The sequence below is a fragment of the Ambystoma mexicanum genome, chromosome 3p (assembly GCF_040938575.1).
Source record: "Ambystoma mexicanum isolate Mex_15411 chromosome 3p, UKY_AmexF1_1, whole genome shotgun sequence".
Lineage (NCBI taxonomy): Eukaryota > Metazoa > Chordata > Amphibia > Caudata > Ambystomatidae > Ambystoma > Ambystoma mexicanum.
The window spans coordinates 686,839,285-686,863,714 of NC_090925.1; positions in this window are offsets into that span (position 1 = coordinate 686,839,285).

Below are 24,430 nucleotides of genomic sequence, written 5' to 3' on the forward strand. Positions count from 1 at the left end.
CCATCGTGTTCTGGGAATCCAAGTTCGAACTCTATTTTCATCCTTGGCTCACGTGACAGGAGACCACGATTCGGTCCATTTTGCAGGTTTTAAATGCTCTAAATTAATTAAACTTGGCACTCCTGGTGTTCTTTACACCTTAACACGAGATGATTAATTCTTCACATGTTCACTCCTTTCCAGAATAGATAGCTGACCTTGGCTGCTTCAGTCTTGACTACAGGTCAGACGACCTCACCATGCAGCTCCATGATTCTGCTAATTCTAGCTGCGACACAGTTTTCCCTTCCCGCTTCATTGGTCTTGGTTTACTAAATTCATGATACCGATGTCCAGCTTCTATACAATGGTGGCTTGGCCTGTGCCCTATTCACTAGGTGTAGCCAGCTTCTATGATGACTTAGTCTACTTGCGTTTCAGCATCTGTACAAACATTGAACCGTTGATTTTCTGCAGCACTTTGTGCACGTGTAATCTGCTTAGACGCATTTAAAAGTTCAGATTCTTTACTTCATTATTATTGTCTTCAGGATCTATACATCTTCTTCAGCCAGTATCTCAGGACGTCGTACATACCCTTTTGTGACATCAGTTGCTTTTTTTCTCTGCTCCTTCTCATATTCCTTCAGGGAGTTCCTCCCTCAAGTTGTCATCGCTTCGGGAATACATTTGGTAGGGCTGTCTCAATGGGTATCTTCTCTTGAACACATGCTGTGGTATTGGCACAACTGCAGGTGTCGAACACGGCACAATCTCAGGTCTCCAATACATGGGAGGTAGAGGAGCCCATTGAAGAGGCTAGGAGGAGTGCATCTGCCAACATTCACGTTAAAGGACATTTCGAGCAAGTTGAGCCCCTCGAGCTGCAACCGACTGCATTGCTGAGTGTTTTTCCACTGCATTCACTTAAGCCATCCGAGATGCCTTGACCAGTGCTTCAGAACCGCCGACCAGTACCAAGACAACAATTCCTGTCCTAGAGCCACCGTGCAGGCCAGCCTGCAGTCGTCAAGCCACCCTCGCTCGCCGAACTGCCAGCTGTCTGATACCCACAACTGTCTTCCATCTTGAACTCTGTTGCAGAAGCTGCAAAGCACCCTGAAACTGACTCAACCCTGTTGAGCACCAAGAACTGCTAGAGCACAAGGTACATTGTGGTTCTTTCCCCCAGTTCCGTAGTGATATTTTATGACCCTTTGCTCCCTTTATGTTGAAACCAAGTATCCTTGAACTACTGAGATACATTACTATACTGACTACCGGCCTGTCAGTATCCACAATGCATCCCCTTTCCTTCTTTGCAACTGTCTGTCCTGTGCATTCCTGTACAGGGTGAGTTGTATTTTGTTGAGTTCTAGAACTGTTTGTTGTGATAATAATAAAGTAGATATTTGTATACAACCTTGACTGGACAGTCCCTTTTATCATTGGGTAATAATTTTATTTTCGCTGTATTGCAACTAACCAACTATCCATGACCTTTCAGAGATAAGCCTGCCATTCCATCCAGATTACCAAATTTGGACAAGGAGGTTTATAATTTGCTTGTGGTTCCAATCTGTTTGGATCCGTTTTGGTGTACTAGAGTTGTGGAGCTGATTGATGGTTTAGAAACTGATATTCATCCCTGGACCACTGGTGTCCCACAGGTTGATTTGTCACACCAACCTTTTTCCACTGACTTTTCTTACACCTCTCATGACTCTGCCTTCCGCCAAATGTCACAGCACTCATAGATGTATTATCACAACAAGACTAAGGAATCGATGCACCTGGCATGTACAGAAATGGACTAATCAAAAAAATAGTTTCAGAAGCACAGTGGTGTGATAGAATCTATGCCACCTCTTCCACAATAGGACACCCAACCCACCCAGAAGAATTTGGAAGCACAAATAGTGCACATCCTGTGGAGATTAGTTGAAGCGCAGACTGATGTAGCTACGAACTGTTTTTAAAACTGCCAGAAGAACCAACAGAAGAAGCCAAATAACTAAGGGGGCTCCCTAACATGAAAGCACCACCAATGGTGTCAAGGTACGTATAATAGATCACTGCACCGGCTGCAGGCATGGTAACCACACATACCAGGAAACAGCAAGGACTATGACAAAAAATGTGGTTGTGCTGTTCACATAAATTCTCCGCCTACTTACACCTGACTAGGCCTCAACACCCCTGACAGCAGAATGCAGAGCAGTCCTACAATAAATTCTGGCATGCTGAACACATCGCAAGTCTTTAGCACTGGCGCCAACCCTACTCTTCTCAGGACCCACCCACATGCCTGACCGCATGGGTTGCCTTTCTACCGGAGTCTGTCCAGCACTGCTATGCCTTTGTCAGCCCAATGCAGACACACATCATAATCATACCCCAGAACCTCCAACACTCTGGACTTCGGTCCCCCTAGGGCGATTCCACTAACATCGCATTGAAACTATAACAATGGTAAAATTGGCGCTATACGAATGACTAGTACCATACAATACAATACAATATTAATAAAGCAGATCTGCAACAATATTATTTCAGGATAGGGGTTGAGGAAGGAGTTCAGATGGTGCAAGGTGAATGCCAGATTTAAAATGTGCTATGGGGCGATATTACCTGAGGCAGTGGGCTGACCCTCTCGGTAACGGCCTGCAGCCCAAGTTATGGACCTAAACATGGCTGGCGATGCTGTTACTGACAGGGTTGGCCCACTGCTGAGGGTAATATCGCCATTAGTACTCATGTAATTTTCCACATGGGTGCTAATGATGTCATTTTGTTACTTTTTTAAAGAAACCTACCTTGCGGCCTGGTGCTGTGACATTGTTTCTTCGAGTCCGTTTTCATTATAAAGACCGTGAAGTCATCAACAATGAAACAGAATTGGGGAAAGCATTGTGCTGCGCCGGGCCACGCAATGAAGTGTGTTTCTTTTCTGTTTTTTTAAATGACATACTCTTAGCACCCGCGTAGGGACCTACACATGGGCTAAAAGTGGGGAGGAGTAACAAAGGGAAGGGGGCGCTTGCTAGCAGCACCTGGGCTGCTAGGAACGTGGGCTCGTACCATACAATATAGCTGCGTCCCGAGCATCCTTATTGGCCAGCGCCCCTTTCCACGGTGCTAATGTTAAAACTACTAGTATGCTCTTTTAAAACAAATGGTGAAAGTATCCGTACATTGAGCCAAGGTTGACCAGCTGCTGGTGGTGATATATCTTGCTTCATCCTGATTACTGGCTACCCTTCTAATCTATTGCTGTGCCCTTTCTTTACAGCTTGAAGAAAGTTTTTTCTAGCTTTCCCCATATTTATACCATTCTTTTAGAATGTCTGTGAAGTGGAAACTGAGCATGAGCACAGCCATCCTTATCCGGATACATTCGAAACGGGGGCAGCTGTTGGATCCCTGCTTTTGCAACCATTTTATCCTCACATTGAAACTGAGGCTCAGTCAGGATATATGGTTCAATGTTCCTAGCACTATAATTTTAGGGCGAGTGTTGTGAAAAAAATTTAATGAACCACAAGCTCTGTGTGCATTATGTTCTTAGCGATTAGCACATGGGATCCAACTATCACAGATATATTTGTCAAATATCAAGCGTTGTGGTTATTCTTATTCTACCAAACTGCACTTTGATTTTATGGAAAGCAGGTCGGAACCCTCATTGTTGTTATTTGTCTGTTCCCCTTTCTCAGCAGATATTTTGAAAAAAGTATAATATAAGTGTAACAGACTGTCCATCTGAGACTGATCGCCTTCTTTCAACAAATAATTCATATGGTTTTTCTAAGTTTCGATAATGTGCTGTGCTCTCTAAATCACGTGATACATTCTCATTATGAATATAATAAATAGTGGAAGGAATCATTAGGAATAAACATTGTAAAATTTTAAATTTTAAAACAAGACAAATTACAATATTGATATATTTAAATAAAGTAATTTTCTTTATAGCTGTTTTTGAAAAATAAAACACACCCACCTCCCACTCTCCTTCAACACCCCTCAAATATATCTGTTTTTCTAGTTTGGGTTTTTAGGTGTCTCTTGTGACACATATAAGCCAAAACTATTGCATTGGAGTACACATAGGGAGTTATGACATATGAAGAGGGGCATGATAGGATATGATATGATAGGTTATTTATAACGCGTTTAATAACCAGAGGTACAGCTTGTAGGTGTTCTTTGGTTATGTGCCCACCCATTGCCTGCCTATGGCCATGCTAATCCCTATGGCCATTCCCACCCATTCCTGCTTCTGCCCGCCCAAAACACCTCCTGATGGGAACTCCTTAAGCTCCCTTTAATTGATTGATTGATTGATTGATTGATATTTTATTTCTATCTCGCTCGTACACAAGTGATTCAGAGCGCGACAAGGCAGGGGAGGGGAACAGGGGAGAACAAAACAGCGATCTTACTAGGCCCAGTGACATTGAGAATGCGCAAGTGCATGGGAGAGGGGGGAGGGGAATAGTGCATGGAAGGGGGGAGAAGTGGAAAGTGCAAAGCAGAGGAGAAACAAATAAATAACAATAAAATAATAAAGGCAACAGTGGTAATGCAGCCATCAATTTGCAAGTGCTAGGCTTAAGGCAGCAGACAGGGGAGGTCTGATGAGTGCAGGAAGAAAAAGGGGGGCTGTATGGGTACAGATACAGACCCCAGTGCGGGAGGGTGGCAGGGTGAGCAGGTACCTGGGCCCGAAGGACGGAGGGTGCACGGCGCCAAGAGAGAACAGATCAGCGGGGGCGAGGGGGAGCGAAGGCAGAAGAAAAGAGGAAGGTCTTGAGGTGCTTCCTGAACCGGAGATGGTTCTCCTCAAGTTTTAGAGTGGCAGGGAGGCTGTTCCAGAGGGAGGCCCCAGCTGAAGACAGAGATCTACCCCCAGCTCGTTTCTTTGAAAAACAACTGACCCTGAGGGAGTTGGAGGTAGAGGTATTTGCGGAGGGATAGCTGAAGGTATTTTGGACCCAGGCCCCAGAAAGCCTTGTGGACAATGCAAAGGTTTTGAATTTAATCCTTGCATCCACTGGAGCCAGTTGAGAGATTTCAGAGCTGGAGAGATACAATCCCAGGCCAAGGACAAGTCTCACAGTCCTGTTCTGGATTAGTTGCAGAGGGCGGAGAGTAGAGGCAGGTAGATTTAGAAAGAGGCTGTTACAAAAGTCCAAGCTAGAGAGAACAAGAGCTTGGAATACCATGAGCTTCTGGGGGAAGGAGAGGAAAGGCAGAGTACCTCTGAGGAGATGCAGTCAGAAATTTGACTTTTTAGAGACCTCAGAGATGTGGGCGGAGAAGGAAAGGGTGGAATCAAAGATGACCCGAGGTTCTTAGCCTCATAGGTGGGGGTAGGAGGAGGGCAAAGGGAGGCTGGCCAGAGAGTGAGGGAAAAGGATGGTGAAGGTGTGCCGATGAGGAGGATCTCTGTCTTGCTGGCATTCAGACAAAGATCATTGGCAGCACACCAATCCTGAATGGCAGTTAGGCAATCGGAGATGAGAGAGGGAGAGGAGGTGTCAGAGGGCAGCCTGCAAATGAGTTGAGTGTTGTCAGCATAGCACTGGAAATTTGAGCAGAAAGTGGCAATGCAGTGGGCGAGACTTGCCAGGTATTGGTTGAAAAGTCAGGGCGAGAGGTTAGACCCCTGGGGAACACCACAGGTAGAGAGGAAGATAGGTGAAAGGAAGGACCCAAGTTGGACCTGGGAGTGTTGATCTGAGAGGAAAGAGATCAGCCAGGGCAGAGCCTGATCAGTGATACCCAGGTTTTCACAGAGACGGTTGAGCAGGATGGTATGGTTGACCATGTCGAAGGCAGAAGAGAGATCGAGGAGGATGAGGACAGAGGGAATGTTAGAGTCAAGGTTGGAGAGCAGATCTTCATGAATGTTCAGGAGAGCAGTTTCCATGCTTTTGGCAGCTCTGAAGCCAGACTGGTGGTCATGGAGACAGCCAACATAATTGGAATGAAGGTTAAGCTTTTCCAGGAGTTTGCCAAGAAAGGGAGTAATAGAAATTGGGCGATAGTTAGCTGGACAAGAAATCAAGCCGTACCATAATTTCTTTTTTATTCAAAGTGCCTGCCAGTGTTTGGTCAAAGCAGTCTTCTGAGAGTTAATGAGTTAATTGGAGCTGTAAACACGCTACTTTTGTAATAAAAATGTCTTAACAAGATCTGCATTCAGCCACTCGATTTATAATCAGCATGTGTGTCCTTCACTGAAGTTCTGTTAAAAACAAGCATTGACAAAGCCACGGAAGTCCTGTTTAAATCAAGACTGGCAAAGCCAGCATTATTGGCTTGTGCATACGTTTTAAGCTTTTGGCAGGAACTGCTATTAGATGCCCATCTACTCACACCATTTTGTACCTGCTACCAACAATAGGCAGTTAATACCACTATGATGGTGCCTAGTAGGTGCCTTTCCCATGCCTACACAAAAGCCCAAACTGTTCTGTCAGCAGTGTCCTGGGTGGCTCTAGGAAGCACCCACATGATAAGGCAACCCCTGGCCACATGGATGCAGAGAGTGCGACAGAGATAGTGTGACAGAGAGAGAAAGGTAGTGCAGAGAGAGAGGGAAAGAGGAAGAGGGATTGGGAATGAGCGCTGATTCGGCATATGATATGCCCGGCACAGTTCGTTTTAAATAAATATTGTATGCTGACATGGTTCTGAGATGGTGGGTCATGGTGGTTCTCCACCTAGTCAGTCCCTTGTTGATTTCCTTGTAGGAACTAAGGAACTGGTAGCTTGACTGTGCTCCCGCTCCAGCTTTACCTTTTCACCTTATTTTGTTTCATGGATCTGCTTCAAAATGGGTCCCAAGTTACCACCAGTCAGCTTAGCCACTCTGATTGGTTGTAGATATCAAAGGTTTGCTTACTTGGCCTTAAGTGCCCCGTTGAGTACCACGTATTCCGCTCTGCTGATCTTTCATCGTTTTTATTGGCTGGGCCGTGTGTCAGTTTGAATGAACGCACTTCTGTGTGTGCAGATTTAATATTTGCTCTAACTTCTGCCAACTTTTAAATAATGTTCCTGGTACACTGACATATCTCTCTGTTGCCCTGCCCTGGTTTTACTAAACTTAGTCCGTCACTTATGTCCTTGCAGAACTCGAGATATTAGGGATTATTTTCTGTGCACTTAGTCCACTTTTTATATCTATATGCTTCAAAATGGTCTTCAACCACCAGGAAGTTTAGCACGCTCTGATTGGTTACAGGCATCACTTCTCGAATTCGGCATCATATGCCACATCAAACTGCACCCACGTAGCAGATGTGCCAGCAGAATCGTAGCACATCGTGTTACATTTTATCAGAGAGATTTTGCGGATGGGGTCCCTTTCTAGGGTGACCAGACGTCTGGCTTTTCCCGGGACAGGTTTGGGGAAATCACCCCCTGTCCCGGGGTCCCATTTTTTTTTTTTCAAAACCCCATCCGAGGTTTTGCTGCGTGGGTGTCTGGTGTCCCGATTTGCGGACGACACCGCTCTGACGCTGCAGTATGAGCCTGCGCTGCAGTGCGTAGGGTCATACTTTCACTTTCTCTGCGCCCAAGCCCCCGCCCAAGCCCGAAACACAGCCACACAGCCTATAGAGGCACTCCAGGAACTGGAGACGTCCTGCAATGTCAGCTTGTGACGTTGCAGGAAGCGCAACTTGCGACTGTTTGGGGGAAGTTATGGGATCCCAGGCAACACATAAAAGCCTCGACCACAAACGCTTCATTCTTTTTCTTCCGTGGCTGTCGCAGCATCATTCTTCTATCTTCTTCCGTGAGTGGGACTTTGAGTTTCTAGCAGCATTCGTTTTCTTTTCCTTCGTGACTGCTGTCTGGATTCCATCGCCTGAGCGTTCGAAGAGCATTATTCTCGTGGACCTGCTTCCTGCTCCAGCCTGCAGCGCATCCCTTCATGCCACCAGCTTCACATCAGTCGATCCTCTTGCATCCAGCTCGTTTGTGACCCTCATCCCTGCTGCAGCACACCCACATCTTCCTGCAATATCCAACAGGTAAGGAAATGAAATGTGATTTGCAGGTTACTCATTTTGCATCCATCTGGTAGCAGAGCAGTTCCTCTGTACATGTTCTTTAAGAATACTTGCCAACCCTGCTTATTTATTTGTATGATTTATTTTTACATTTGTACAGCGCGCAGACAGGCCTTGGCCATTGCAGCGCTGTTACTTGCACACAACTTAGTTACAGTTTCCATGTTGTGCTGTTTGATGGGTTGTGTATATTAGAATGCTCCAGTGGTGCCAACAATCAGGGTAATTCATGGAAATTTGCACAAAAGTGCCGCAGGCGGCTGGCTCACAGTGTTCCCGTGCAATAGACTGCGCCAGCCGCGTGCGATAAAATCCATTTCAGCGCACAGCGTATTCATGGATTTTAGCCTCCAAAACCAGCCGTGGCGCAGAGTGGCGCAGCGACCCTGCAGCAGCGTAAGTTACGCCCCCAAGAACGCCCTTGCGCAAGGAAAAGGCATCAAAATCCCCAATCCAGCGCAAAGGTCTGCGTCAACCCAAAACCAGTTTACCGGACTGCCAAACAGCAAACGCCAAGCGGGGAACGTGTATTACGGGTTTCGTGGTAACTTCCAAACGTGAAAGGGCCAGTGCAAGCGGGGTACGTGTATAACTGGGGTTCGCGGGAAGTTTCATACGCGATTGGCCTGGGTACGTGTATTTCAGTGGTGCGCGGGAAGTTTGACACACGAATGGGCTGGGTATGTGTATTTCAGGGGTGCGTGGGAAGTCTCACACGCGAATGGGCTGGGTACGTGTATTTCAGGGGTGCGTGGGAAGTCTCACACACGATTGTCCTAGGTACGTGTATTTCAGGTGTGCGCGGGAAGTTTCACACGCGATTGGCCTGGGTACGTGTATCTCAGGGGCGCGCAGGAGGTTTGACACACAAATAGACTGGGTAAGTGTATTTCAGGGGTGCGCGGGAAGTCTCACACGCAAATGGGCTGGGTACGTGTATTTCAGGGGTGTGTGGGAAGTCTCACACGCGATTGGCCTGGGTACGTGTATTTCAGGTGTGCGCGGGAAGTTTCACACGTGATTGGCCTGGGTAGGTGTATTTCAGGGGTGTGCGGGAAGTCTCACACGCAAATGGGCTGGGTACGTGTATTACGGGGGTGCCGGGGAGTCCTACATGTGAATTGGCAGTGTGGGTCCTCCCAGGTGTTCCCTCTACACCCTCCATGGACCCTGCAGGCAGCCCACACCACAGGGGACTACCCTGCACCCCTGGACATGTCCCGCAGGCAGCCCATCCACCATGGCCATGGCCCCCAGCAAAGCCACATGTCACCTTGCACTACTGACAACCAACTCATGTCCCCCTGCACCCCCACCCTCCAGCAGTGCGGGGCACCTGCCAGCAGGCCCCCACTCATGTTCCCCTGCACCCCCACCCCCCAGCAGTGTGGGGCACCTGCCAGCAGGCCCCCACTCATGTCCCACTCATGTCCCCCTGCACCCCCACCCCCAGCAGTGAGGGGCACCTGCCAGCAGGCCCCCACTCATGTCCCCCTGCACCCCCACCCCCCAGCAGTACGGGGAACCTGCCAGCAGGCCCCCACTCATGTCCCACTCATGCCCCCCTGCACCCCCACCCCCAGCAGTCAGGGGCACCTGCCAGCAGGCCCCCACTCATGTCCCACTCATGTCCCCCTGCACCCCCACCCCCCAGCAGTGAGGGGAACCTGCCAGAAGCCCCCACTCATGTCCCACTCATGTCCCCCTGCACCCCCACCCCCCAACAGTGAGGGGCACCTGCCAGCAGGACCCCACTCATGTCCCACTCATGTCCCCCTGTACCCCTCCAGCAGTCAAGGGTACCTGCCAGCAGGCCCCCACTCATGTCCCACTCATGCCCCCCTGCACCCCCACCCCCAGCAGTGAGGGGCACCTGCCAGCAGGCACCCACTCATGTCCTCCTGCACCCCCACCCCCAGCAGTCAGGGGCACCTACCAGCAGGCCTCCACACATGTCCCCCAAACACCACTCCATGACTCTACAGACCCATGGCCCTAATGCCAACTCAAATCCTAACCCTCCACCCCCCAGTGCAAACACCAAACGATCCACTGCACCCACTCCCTAGTAAATCACCCATTCCATGATAGTCTGAAAAGAACCAGCATGCCCATCAGCAAATGTCCTACAGAGCCACACAGTTGCAACACATGACTGTGCCAATGCTCATGGAGACATGCACCAAACCATCACTGTACACCACACCAATAATGTAGAATAAATAAATGTATTAAAAAGTACAACAAATGTCAAAATGAAAAGCACACATGCAAAAGAAGAAATATTTTTTGAAATAAGAAAAAGAAAGTCAAATCCAAGCAAGAAAATAAATCCAAAAAATTAAAAAATATAACTGGTGCATCCCAAAGTCCATAGAATGAAATCCAAAGATGGAAAGCATTAAACAAATTACTCCATGTGAATATGACTAAAAGAAAGTATATACATGTCCTGAAAATTGAAAAAGAAAGTCTGAAGGGTCCATTATCCCAAAAGCAAATGAAACCTAACAAAAACCCTATCTAAAATACAACTATATACAAAAAGTGGAGCAAAGTCCGTGGACTCCAAATCATAATAATAAAGAAATGAAACCTAAACCTAAATAACTATATACAAAGGCGGCGGGCCACTCCGACGGCTCACTGGTTGATGTCATGGGCCAGGGCATCATTGAACTCCTGTTCAATGGCTTGGAGGCGGGCATGTTCACTGTCCCCGAGGTCTTGCAGGGATAATGCACTGTCCAGCTCCAACTCCCTGCGAATACCCTCGAGGCACTCAGCGCGCCTCAGTGCCTCCGCATGGAGTTCTCCGACCCTGACCATTGTGAGCCGTTCCTCCTCCGCCTGCCGCCGCTCCGCAACCGCTCCCACAAGGACAACACTCCCACTGCAGGGTTCTCCTGCCCTCCGGCCGATGTCTGCCCCTCTGATGTTGATGGCCCCGAGCCATGATGCCTCCCACGTCGAGCCTTCCGCTGCCTCCGACGCAACTGCCTCTGCCAGCACGATGGCCTCCAGGCTGATGGAATCCACCGACGCCGTTGTGCACGTGCCCTGCCCGATGATGCCGTCACATCTTCCATCTGCTGGGGTCTAGTTGCTGGTGTGTCCACCCCTGCTGGACCTCCGACTCCCGACTGTGGCAGGGATGGGATCCCCACCGAGCTGGCTGTGTTGGTCGGGGCAGGTCCACAGGGGGCCCTGGTGGCATCTGGGCCGGAAGACGGCATGGAGAACGACTGGCACATAGCCTCCACAGAGGAGGAGAGGCTCACCAGAGTGCCCGACACATGTAGGAAACCCCCGACCATGGTCGCTCTCAACTGGGCCACATTCGCACGGTGCTCTTCGTGATGACGTGCATGCTCCCCACGGAAAGCACGCACCTCATCACGAATGACACCCGTGCACAACGAGACACCAATCAGGACCTTCTCCATAAGGCCAGGGGTCCCCTCGTCCGCAGGTAGAGGAGTGTCAGATGACATGGACATCCCCCGTACCTGCGGACGGGCCTGGAATGGGGCATCCCTGCTGGTGCATGGTGGTGCAGTCACAGTGTCAGGGACAGTGAAATGCACAGGCCCCTCCACGGCGACCTGTGCTGCCTCCTGCCCCTGCCCCTGGACTGCACCACTTGCACCAGCAGGGATGCCCCCACTAGACCCCCTGTGCGGCTCAGTAGCAGCCTCCTCCTCCTCTGTGGATGGCTCCACACCGTCTTACACCATTGCAAGCCCCTGTGGGGGCTCACCCACCCCTTTGGCTGCAGCCGTGGGGGCATCCCTGCTGCTTTACTCCACAGCGCTGTCTCCACCCTCTTCTTCACTTGACGCTGTGTAGAGGGAGACATAGAACACAAGCATCAGGGTACTGTACAAAGGTCCCCTAGACAAGAAGCAATAGCAGATGAGTGGCACTGTCAAACATCACTTCCATCATGTCCCTCCACAACACATGGGTCAGTGCAGGCAAAACACATGCAGTAACAGGCATGGCGCATGCCATGGACATTAGCATACATGTCCAAGGGACTCTTGAAACATACAATGTTGGTTTGAAACTCACATGCATCATGGGTCATGCCTATCACATGCACACACCTCAACGTAGTTTCATCCATCTGGACTCGTACACCCCAGACACAGTGGATACAAGGATGACTAGGCTGCATCAGTGAATCCAAACATTGTCACAGACATGTGTCATGCATCCATGGCATTTACAAGTCACAGACATGCAAGTCAGACACACAGACATGGACACCATACTTGTACATGGCATCAGCACCCATTCCTCACCCCCACCCATGTCCAGGAACAGAGACTGGCATGCTTTCATGTGTCCATTCCGCATAGAGCTCCCCATGTTGCATTTCAACACATGCACCAACCATGTGGTTGACACATTACTGGTCCCACATGCATGACCATGATGTCCCTGCACACACACATCCATACATGGCCTATGTCACACATACAGGCAAGTATCAGACAACCAGCACACTGCAACATGCCCTGTCTCACACTGCAATGCTTGGCCACTTACCGCTCAACTCCAGACGGGTCTGCCTCCCAAGGACCTGGACATGGAGCGCTGGGGATATGTGTTCCAGGACCCTCATCTGATCTTCTGACAGGTGGCCCCGGCGCCCCTTAGCATTCGCTGCCTTCAAGAGGTGCCAGGCCTTGCTGAGGGTCCTGGACCTGAAGTCATCCCAGCGCTTCTTGACATGATGGAATAGGCGGACTGCCACCCCCTCCGCGTTGATGGCAGTCATGATGTCCGTCCAGCTCCGGGTCCGTCCTTCCTTGTCGGCGCGAGAACTTCCGTAGAGGGCATTATACTACCCCAGGACTTGCTATACCAGGACACCAACTTCGGTGGCAGTGAAGCTGGTGGCCCTCTGCCTCTCTGGCTGGGGGTTGCCAGTGGTGCCAGATGGTGTAGTGCCTGACATGGCAACCCCAGATGCAGGAGTGGGTGGGCAACTGGGTCCTGGGTCTGGGCTGTGGAGTGAGATGATACTCCAGTTGGGAGTCTTCGCTTCCAGCAGGGGTGGCGAAGCAACTGCACCCCTGGCTGATGTGACAGGCAGCAAATAGCAGGGCACGTGGCAGCAGGCAGGCAGGCAGCAGCAGATGGCAGTTGGGAGCATGCTCGGGGCTCTGGGGGGCAGTAATTTGGCCTTCTGGGCAGGAGTGTGGTCTACCGTGTGCTTACGCTTGGCCAGCTTGATACGGAGTGATTTGGAACGTAAAAATCTTGCACGTCAGCGTGTAATTCGAGGAAAGGCCCTTAGCACGTAAGCGCGTCAGCACGCGTACGCGATTTCATTCGAACAAAGGCCCTTAGCGCGTAAGCACATCTGTGACGTGCGTGCGCAGGCGTTTCTCTGTACACGGGTGCATGTTACACGTCCAAGAACTGCATGTCCGAGTGTCAGCTTGTGTAATTGGGGGATAGGGCCTAAGCGCGTATAGGCGGAAGTGACATGGGACGTGTGGGTCGGTTCAAAAGGCACGTGTAGGACGTCATTTCCTTGTACGTGCTTTTCGTGGAGAGCGAGTGGGTGAATTCTGTACTTCTTGTCGGTTCACACGCGATTTACTTCACAGCATTTCCAGTTCGTGCTCCCTGTTACCTCTGACAGCTTTTTTCTGATTTTCTGTTGGGCCTGTTTCCTCAAACAGCGTTCACTTCTTCTTTTGTCCTGTCTCCTCAGACAGTGTACATTTCTGCTTTTGGCGGGGTGTTGCCAACGCGCACACGCACGTATTATTCACGCTCATTTTCCAGGCAGATGGTGAGTCGCACACGTATTTACCAACTGTGCTTGCCCCGTGTGTCGCGTACCCCTTCAGAGGTCATTGTAGGCTGCGTGTAACACGCGTATGTTCATTTTTGTGTTTCTGGGTCCCACAGCGTAGTGCGGGTTCATTTTTCCACGCACGTGGTCTACGAGGGGTTGCGTGCACGTTATATTCTGTTTTGGGGTGCCTGTGCATTGCGTGACCGGTCATCTTTCCCCAGGGGTCACATACAGCCTTGCTAGAGCACTAGGGTACAAATTCCATCTAGTACCCTACTCCTTTGACACCCAATTGCCCAGGACAATAGTTTACTGCAACTCCCATACACAAAACAACATCAGTGCCATGGTTGGGAGGCGACCAAGCGGTAAGGGTGGCAAAGGTGGCCGAGCCTCATGAGGTGGCCATGGTGGGCACGGTAGGGGACGTGGCCAAGATTTGCAGGGTACCCCTAGCCCCCCATGTGTGGAGGACCAGTCAGGGACACCCATGCCCTCCCCCCATAGTTGCGGGAAAGGTGGCATCAGCACACATCCCTCACCCCCACTCATGTCCAGGAACAGAGACTGGCATGCTTTCATGTGTCCATTCCGCATAGAGCTCCCCATGTTGCATTTCAACACATGCACCAACCATGTGGTTCACACATTACTGGTCCCACATGCATGACCATGATGTCCCTGCACACACACATACATACATGGCCTATGTCACACATACAGGCAAGTGTCAGACAACCAGCACACTGCAACATGCCATGTCTCACACGGCAATGCTTGGCCACTTACCGCTCAACTTCAGACGGGTCTGTCTCCCATGGACCTGGATGTGGAGTGCTGGGGATATGCGTTCCAGGACCCACATCTGATCTTCCGACAGGTGGCCCCGGTGCCCCTTACCATCCGCTGCCTTCAAGAGGCGCCGGGCCTTGCTGAGGGTCCTGGACCTGAAGTCATCCCAGTGCTTCTTGACATGATGGAATAGGTGGACTGCCACCCCCTCTGCGTTGATGGCAGTCACAATGTCCGTCCAGCTCCGGGTCCGTCCTTCCTTGTCGGCGCGAGAACTTCCGTAGAGGGCATTATACTGCCCCAGGACTTGCTCCACCAGGACACCAACTTCGGTGGCAGTGAAGCTGGTGGCGCTCTGCCTCTCTGGCTGGGGGTTGCCAGTGGTGCCAGATGGTGAAGTGCCTGACATGGCAACCCCAGATGCAGGAGTGGGTGGGCAACTGGGTCCTGGGGCTGGGCTGTGGAGCGAGATGATACTCCAGTCGGCAGTCTTCGCTTCCAGCAGGGGTGGTCACAGCAACTGCACCCCTGGCTGATGTGACAGGCAGCAAATAGCAGGGCACGTGGCAGCAGGCAGGCAGGCAGCAGCAGATGGCAGTTGGGAGCGTGCTCGGGGCTATGGGGGGCAGTAATTTGGCCTTCTGGGCAGGAGTGTGGTCTTCCGTGTGCTTACGCGTGGCCAGCTTGATGCAGAGTGATTTGGAACGTGAATATCTTGCACGTCAGCGTGTAATTCGAGGAAAGGCCCTTAGCGCGTAAGCGCGTCAGCACGCTACGCGATTTCATTCGACCAAAGGCCCTTAGTGCGTAAGCTCATCTGTGACGTGCGTGCGCAGGCGTTTCCCTGTACACGGGTGCATGTTACACATCCAAGAACTGCATGTCCGAGTGTCAGCTCGTGTAGTTGGAGGATAGGGCCTTAGCGCGTATACGCGGAAGTGACGTGGGACGTGTGGGTCGGTTCAAAAGGCACGTGTAGGACGTCATTTCCTTGTACGTGCTTTTCGTGGAGAGCGAGTGGGTGAATTCTGTACTTCTTGTCGGTTCACACGCAATTTACTTCACAGCGTTTCCAGTTCGTACTCCCTGTTACCTCTGACAGCTTTTGTCTGATTTTCTGTTGGGCCTGTTTCCTCGAACAGCGTTCACTTCTTCTTTTCTCCTGTCTCCTCAGACAGTGTATAGTTCTGCTTTTGACGGAGTGTTGCCAACGCGCACACGTGCGTATTTTTCACGCTCATTTTCCAGGCAGATGGTGAGTCGCGCACGTATTTACCAACTGTGCTTGCCCCGTGTGTCGCGTACCCCTTCAGAGGTCATTGTAGGCTGCGTGTAACACTTGTATGTTCATTTTTGTGTTTCTGGGTGCCACAGCGTAGTGCGGGTTCATTTTTCCACGCACGTGGTCTACGAGGGGTTGCGTGCACGTTATATTCTGTTTTTGGGGTGCCTGTGCATTGCGTGACCCGTCATCTTTCCCCAGGGGTCACATACAGCCTAGCTAGAGCACTAGGGTACAAATTCCATCTTGTACCCTACCCCTTTGACACCCAATTGCCCAGGATAATAGTTTACTGCAACTCCCATACACACAACAACATCAGTGCCATGGTTGGGAGTCGACCAAGTGGTAAGGGTGGCAAAGGTGGCCGAGCCTCAAGAGGTGGCCATGGTGGGCACGGTAGGGGACGTGGCTGAGATTTTCAGGGTACCCCTAGCCCCCCATGTGTGGAGGACCAGTCAGGGACACCCATGCCCCCCCCCATAGTTGAGGGAAACGTGGCTGACACCATCTCTGATCAGCCCTTGTTGGACCGGCCCATTGTGGCACCTGACCTGGCAGAGGGTGACTCCCAGGCTGACTTCCAGGTCGCCAAGTCTAGGCCACGTGTGGCGGTGCAAGTTGGTGTCACCAGGCCACGTGGATCAGTGGCAGCTATGTCATCTGCTGCCCCGAGTAGGCAGGGTGGGGAGGCTGCAGGGGCAGCTGCAGCTCCATCCACCCCAGCTCTGACTCTCCCAGCCAGGGCAGTGTTTTTCCCAGTCCATCTTGCTAACGTTCCCCCTGACTACATAACACTTCAACCAATGCCTGCACCAAGTCCCATGCTCAGTGTGCATTCCCACACTCCAACTACCCAGTCCACTGGTGCTCCTGCCCCTGGTGGCAAGAGCGGTGTAGGTCACTCAGGATCCCCACCACCTTCCAAGAAAAAGAGGAAGAGTGCTCGTCCACTACAGGCTGATACCCCAGACACGGCCACGCAGTCCGGCACGCAAAGGAAGCCTAGCTTCAATGAAGCTGAACGTGATGCACTTGTGCAGTATGTGACCGCACACGACAGTAAACTGTTGATAACTGCAGGGTGCAAGACCACACTTGCTCAATGTCAGACACAATGGCAGACCGTTTCGGACATCCTAAGTGCCCTTGGATCAGTGAGGCGCACATCTGGTGAGTGCTACAAGCGTTGGAATGACCTTAAGCGCAGGGCAAAGAAAAAGTTGGCCTCAAGTCATGCCGCTACTCTGGTGACTGGAGGTGGGTCCCCACAAGAAGACATTGAACTCACTGTACATGAGTCTGTTGCTGGGACCTACGTCACAGAGGAACAGATCCAAGGTGTGGGAGATCTGCCAGATTACGAGGCATTGTCCGGTGAGTGCACATGCATGTGTGTGTGATCCATGTGTATGTTGTGTGTGTGAGGGGTTCTGATTGAGTGCCAGGTGAGGGTGTGGTTTGGGTCACCCATGTGCTTCATCCATAACATTCTGCGCCCCTGGATTTGGGTATTACAGTATCCCTTCTGCCCACAGTAGACTTTTTGTGCAACATCACGCCAGTCGCCCTTGAAGTGGCATCTTGCAACAACATTGTTCCGTATTTCTCATTGTTCATTCAGGCTGATTGTTTCGATCCCCCCACTTTCACTACGCATATCTGAGCCCTATTGTCAAACGATATGTGACATGCCTATGGTACATGCCATCTGTGTGATGGCATGTGTCATGTATGTGGATTGGACATGCCACTCACAGGCCAATGTGTGATGGCTCTGCTAGCCAGCATGCAGCTAATGTGTTGCTCTTCCATCTTGGTGTCATCAGTGTCTGACATTTTCCTCCCCTTCAAACTCATTGACAGTGCATGCATGGGAGGGTTATAGTCATGTGGGACATGTGTCAATCAATTACTGGTTCTGTACCTCGTGAGGCCTAATTGTGTGCCATGGTGCTAATGCCTGTTTCCATGTTTTGTCTTTCATGGTTCTGCAGGGGATGACTCACTTGATGCTGTTGAGGGTGAGGAGATGGTGTAGACCCAGGAGGGATCTCAGGCACGACCGGGCACCAGTGGGGGATGGGGTGTAGTGGTGGGTGAGAACCCACTCTTGCTGCAGACCTTTCTCTCCAGGGGTGTCTCTGGGTACACCTCACCAGACCTCTTTTCGGGTGTTGATTCGGATGATGAGACCTATGTGGCTTCGCAGGTAGGTGTTTCTGGGAGGGATTATGTTCTGTCCGACCCACCTGCACCAGGGGCACAGCCCACTATGGGGATGTCAGTGTTGGTAGGTCCGCCTTTGGTGGTTACGGATGCAGGACCACACTCCGCAACATCTGATCCTGTTCCTGGTCCAGCAGATCAGAGGGGGAATGCAGTCCTGCAGTCTCAGGCAGTGCCGACACAGCAAGGCACAGTTTGCCTTGCCCCAGACAGGTGTGGTGCCCGCCAACGCGGTGGCTATACGCCACCAGGCAATCGCACATGGGAGAGATCCATATACGGTATGGCAAACCAACAGGCAGCAGCATCTGAGATGATGGCTCAAACTATGGAGAGGGTGGCCACTTCCATTGTCCCCCCAGAGAGGCAGATGGAGCAACTACAGCAAGCAACAGACTCCATTTGCCAATCACTCAGGGAGGACATGTTGGCATCCAACAGGGACAGACGGGCGGCCCTAGACACTCTGTGCGAAGCCATTTCTTTAGAGTCCCAGGGCCAGAGAGAAGCCCTGAGGGTAGAAGTCCGTCACCTCAGGCAGACTCTTGTGGAGCTTGAGGCTTCCACTGTCACGAGGACAGAACAGCTGCTGGAGCGTGTCACACGTACGCTCTCAGCAGAGATGCAGGCAACTCGGGAGGAGGTCCGGGCATCACGTCAGGTGGTGCATGGGGATCTCCGCACCATAATCCTCCAGAACGAGACCTTCCACAACCGCATGCTTCCTGCCATGGAGGACCAGACTAGGGCTTTGCGTGGGCTGCCTCCCATAGCATCACCACCTCCTGTGGTGGCAGCAGCACAGGGTGATGAGAGCGACCACAGCGATTCAGAATCTCTCACATTAACGTAGCTGTGCAGGCCATGATACCATGGAGGTGTTTTTTTTCCGCAACATCCACACAGGTGGCTGTTGGTGTGCACCTTGTCCTCGGACCTCCTGGGTGGCCTCCCCCACACCCTCTGGCCCCCACATGGCCATTTTTGATTTTTGATTTTTGATTTTGGATTTTGGTTTTTGATTTTTGATTTTTGATTTTTGCTTTTTGTTACAGTGTGTTGCCTTGTGTGGCTCCCATGGGCATCCCCTGTATTGCGGCTGGGCACATGCAGGTTGTCCTGAGTTTGGGTTAGATGCTTGGGTTCGTGAGACACACACCCCTCCTGCTTCCAGTTACCATGGGCTTGCAAAGGGTGTGCCCAAGTGACAGTAACTTACATAGTAATGTTGGACTTCCATGACATGTGTGGGCAGTCTGTAGTCAATACTGTGTATACATTCCTAGTGCATATTGTTGTAGTATTGTACACTGCCTGGTGTATTGATGTGTGCTTGTGCATCCATGTCTCCCTCCTAATTTGCAGGTTCATTCCACATGTCTTCACAAGGCCGTCTACTTTGGAGATGGAGTTCATGTTGTAAGCAATGCACTTCCAGATTTGCGTGGCACCAACACTGTACAGTTGGGGGTGGTCGATGTGCTAGCATCACCAGGTTGTAAGTCTACGTATCCTTTAGCTTAGTACTGTCATGTGAATGCTATGTTTGGGGTGGCTAGCTGAATTGTATTGTGGTAAGTCTTTGGTCATGTGTGTTGTCAGTTCTACATTAATGGGAGCACATTGTGTGTGTCCATTTCCCCATCGGGACACTCTACTTTGTGACACTTGTGTCATGTTTTGGGGATTCCTTTGTTTGCTCTCACATAGCATGACATGCCATGGTGTGTTGGGGGGCAGTGCTGGGGAGGTGTTGGGTGACATGGCACTGTTGTCATGTTGTATCTTGCAAGGGGGTAATGATTTTAGCAGAATAGAAGTGTGTCTTTTGATGACACAGCATTGGTGGTGTTTGTGTAGGTAGGGATGCACACAATGGAACACTACCAGGTGAACAATCTCAGGCTGGTATGGTTGTGACAGTTGACCGTCAGTTGACTCATCATCATTGATAGTCAGCTGGTATGTGCCAGGGCTGTGTGCACTCCACAGGGGTGTGATTTTAGGTGAAGTAATTCACCCCGTGCCCTTTCCCCTCCCATGCGCAGCGGGCGTGCATGTGGTTGTGGATGTGGGGGCACCACCATGTCCACCGGCAGGCCCCTGCGTGTTGCAACGTTGTGGAGGACACATGCTGCCACTATGATCCTGCACACTAATGGGAGAGCATATAACAGCTGCCCACCAGAGTGGGCAAGGGAGCGAAAGCGTGACTTGAGCACTCCGAATGTGCGCTCCACTATGCCCCGGGTTGCAATATGGGCTGTGTTGTATCTTACCTCGGGTGGCATGGTGGGGTTCCGAATTGGCATCATCATGTGGGTGCTCAGAGGGTAGGCACTGTCCCCTGGGGAGGTGGTGATGGGTATCATTAGTGAGGTTGTGACATTACTCAGTATCTGACATGCAAGCATGTGCTGTGGCATTTATACTCACCAACCAGCCATGTATCGCCATGCGGACCAGCTTCTAGGTCCCGGTTTAGGGTTGACATTCTGTAAATGAAACTGTCGTGGGTGGACCCTATAGTTGGCATATACTGATGTGATGATTCCCTTGGCATCACATACTACCTGGACGTTGATGGAATGCCAGTGCTTGCGGTTTCTATAGATGTGCTCAGATGCCCTGGGGGGACATAGAGCCACAAGGGTGCCGTCAATGGCACGTAGCACTTTGGGTAAGTGTGCCACCCCGTACAAATCCTGGACGACAGCCTGCCTTTCTGCAGGTGTTCTGGGCAGGTATATGTGCCTGCGTACTGATGGGCGTGCAGTCATGATGGCGAAGACCTGGTGTAGGCAGGCACCCCCCCACTATGGCACTTGTCCGCTGAAATGATCACGTGGCCAAGAAGTGCAGTACATTAAGGACCTTCACCAGGGGGCTGAGTGCTTGGGAGCAGAGGGTGGGTGATGTGAGGTCATCCTCCCACTCACTGACCAGGTCGAGTATTATGTGAGGTGGAAACCTATACCTCCCATACACGTGGTCATCAGGCATCCCAAAAAGGCTGGTTCTGGGTGTAAAAATTCTGGCCCTGGCTATCCTCCTCCTCCTCCTGCGGTATCCCACGGCCACTGCTGCTAGGAATGGTATATTCAACCCGGCGTCTGAGCTTGTTTGTTGTTTGCGCGCACTTTTATGCTGCGCGGGTCGATGTACCCCTGCTTCCTGCTTGCAGAAGTGTTTCCGGATTAGCATGACTTTTTTTGCGTGGCGTGTGGGCGTTCCGCGCATTTGCCTCCTGTACTTCCACGGCCACCACAGTGATACACGTACCCCACTCGGCCAGGCCCAATTGCGTGTGAAACTTCCCGCGAGCCCCTGAAGTACACGTACCCCGCTCGCCCAGGCCCAATCGCGTGTGAAACTTCCCGCGAGCCCCTGAAGTACACGTACCCCACTCGCCCAGGCCCAATCGCGTGTGAAACTTCCCGCGAGCACCCGTTATACACGCTATTTATGACACAGCAGGTGTCCGTGTTTGTTGCGTACCCCTTTGCACATCATTTGTCCTAGAGGGCCACAGTATGGGACATTCATCGTGCTGTATATACGGCTTTTCGTTAGCGCACATTTTTTTTTAATGCGCAGGGACGCTACCGCTTGCCTTCATGTGGCGGACATGTGTTGATTTACATAGTTGACTTTTGGTTTGTGTCGTGGGATCACCATTTCACTGCTGGGGGGTGGGTGTGCAAGGGGACATGAGTGGGGGCCTGCTGGCAGGTGCCCCACACTGCTGGGGGGTGGGGGCGCAGGGGGACATGAGTGGGACATGAGTGGGGGTCTGCTGGCAGGTGCCCCGCACTGCTGGGGGTGGGTGTGCAAGGGGACAATAGTGGGGGCCTGCTGGCAGGTACCCCGCACTGGTGGGGGTTGGGGGTGCAGGGGGACATGAGTGGGAGCCTGCTGGCAGGTGCCCCGCACTGGTGGGGGGTGGGGGTGCAGGGGGACATGACTGGGACATGAGTGGGGGCCTGCTGGCAGGTGCCCCGCACTGCTGGGGGGTGGGTGTGCAAGGGGACATGAGTGGGGGCCTGCTGGCAGGTACCCCGCACTGCTGGGGGGTGGGTGTGCAAGGGGACATGAGTGGGGGCCTGCTGGCAGGTGCCCCGCACTGGTGGGGGGTGGGTGTGCAAGGGGACATGAGTGGGGTCCTGCTGGCAGGTGCCCCGCACTGGTGGGGGGTAGGGGCGCAGGGGGACATGAGTGGGACATGAGCGGGGGCCTGCTGGCAGGTGCCCCGCACTGCTGGGGGGTGGGTGTGCAAGGGGACATGAGTGGGGGGCCTGCTGGCAGGTACCCCGCACTGGTGGGGGATGGGGGTGCAGGGGGACATGAGTGGGACATGAGTGGGGGCCTGCTGGCAGGTGCCCCGCACTGGTGGGGGATTGGGGTGCAGGGGGACATGAGTGGGAGATGAGTGGGGGCCTGCTGGCAGGTGCCCCGTACTGCTGGGGGGTGGGTGTGCAAGGGGACATGAGTGGGGGCCTGCTGGCAGGTACCCCGCACTGGTGGGGTTGGGGGTGCAGGGGGACATGAGTGGGACATGAGTGGGCGCCTGCTGGCAGGTGCCCCGCACTGGTGGGGGGTGGGGGTGCAGGGGGACATGAGTGGGACATGAGTGGGGGCCTGCTGGCAGGTGCCCCACACTGCTGGGGGGTGGGTGTGCAAGGGGACATGAGTGGGGGCCTGCTGGCAGGTGCCCCACACTGCTAGGGGGTGGGGGTGCAGGGGTACATGAGTTGGGGCCTGCTGGCATGTGCCCCGTACTGCTGGGGGGTGGGGGTGCAGGGGGACATGAGTGGGGGCCTGCTGGCAGGTGCCCCGCACTGGTGGGGGGTGGGTGTGCAAGGGGACATGAATGGGGCCTGCTGGCAGGTTCCCCGCACTGGTGGGGGGTTGGGGTGCAGGGGGACATGAGTGGGACATGAGTGGGGGCCTGCTGGCAGGTGCCCCGCACTGCTGGGGGGTGGGTGTGCAAGGGGACATGAGTGGGGGCCTGCTGGCAGGTACCCCGCACTGGTGGGGGTTGGGGGTGCAGGGGGACATGAGTGGGGGCCTGCTGGCAGGTGCCCCGCACTGCTGGGGGGTGGGTGTGCAAGGGAACATGAGTGGGGGCCTGCTGGCAGGTGCCCCGCACTGCTGGGGGGTGGGTGTGCAAGGGAACATGAGTGGGGGCCTGCTGGCAGGTGCACCGCACTGGTGGGGGGTGGGGGTGCAGGGGGACATGAGTGGGACATGAGTGATGGCCTGTTGGCAGGTGCCCCGCACTGGTGGGGGGTGGGTGTTCAAGGAGACATGAGTGGGGGCCTGCTGGCATGTGCCCCACACTGGTGGGGGGTGGGGGTGCAGGGGGACATGATTGGGACATGAGTGGGGGCCTGCTGGCAGGTACCCCGCACTGGTGGGGGTGCAGGGGGACATGAGCGGGGGCCTGCTGGCAGGTGCCCCGCACTGCTGGGGGGTGGGTGTGCAAGGGGACATGAGTGGGGCCTGCTGGAAGGTGCCCCATACTGGTGGGGGGTGGGTGTGCAAGGGGACATGAGTGGGGGCCTGTTGGCAGGTGCCCCGCACTGCTGGGGGGTGGGGGTGCAGGGGGACATGATTGGGACATGAGTGGGGGCCTGCTGGCAGGTACCCCGCACTGGTGGGGGTGCAGGGGGACATGAGCGGGGGCCTGCTGGCAGGTGCCCCGCACTGCTGGGGGGTGGGTGTGCAAGGGGACATGAGTGGGGCCTGCTGGAAGGTGCCCCATACTGGTGGGGGGTGGGTGTGCAAGGGGACATGAGTGGGGGCCTGCTGGCAGGTGCCCCGCACTGCTGGGGGGTGGGTGTGCAAGGGGACATGAGTGGGGGCCTGTTGGCAGGTGCCCCGCACTGCTGGGGGGTGGGGGTGCAGGGGGACATGAGTGGGGGTCTGCTGGCAGGTGCCCCGCACTGCTGGGGGGTGGGTGTGCAAGGGGACATGAGTGGGGGCCTGCTGGCAGGTGCCCCGCACTGATGGGGGGTTGGTGTGCAAGGGGACATGAGTGGGGCCTGCTGGCAGGTGCCCCGCACTGGTGGGGGGTAGGGGTGCAGGGGGACATGAGTGGGACATGAGTGGGGGCCTGCTGGCAGGTGCCCCGCACTGCTGGGGGGTGGGTATGCAAGGGGACATGAGTGGGGGCCTGCTGGCAGGTACCCTGCACTGGTGGGGGGTGGGGGTGCAGGGGGACATGAGTGGGACATGAGTGGG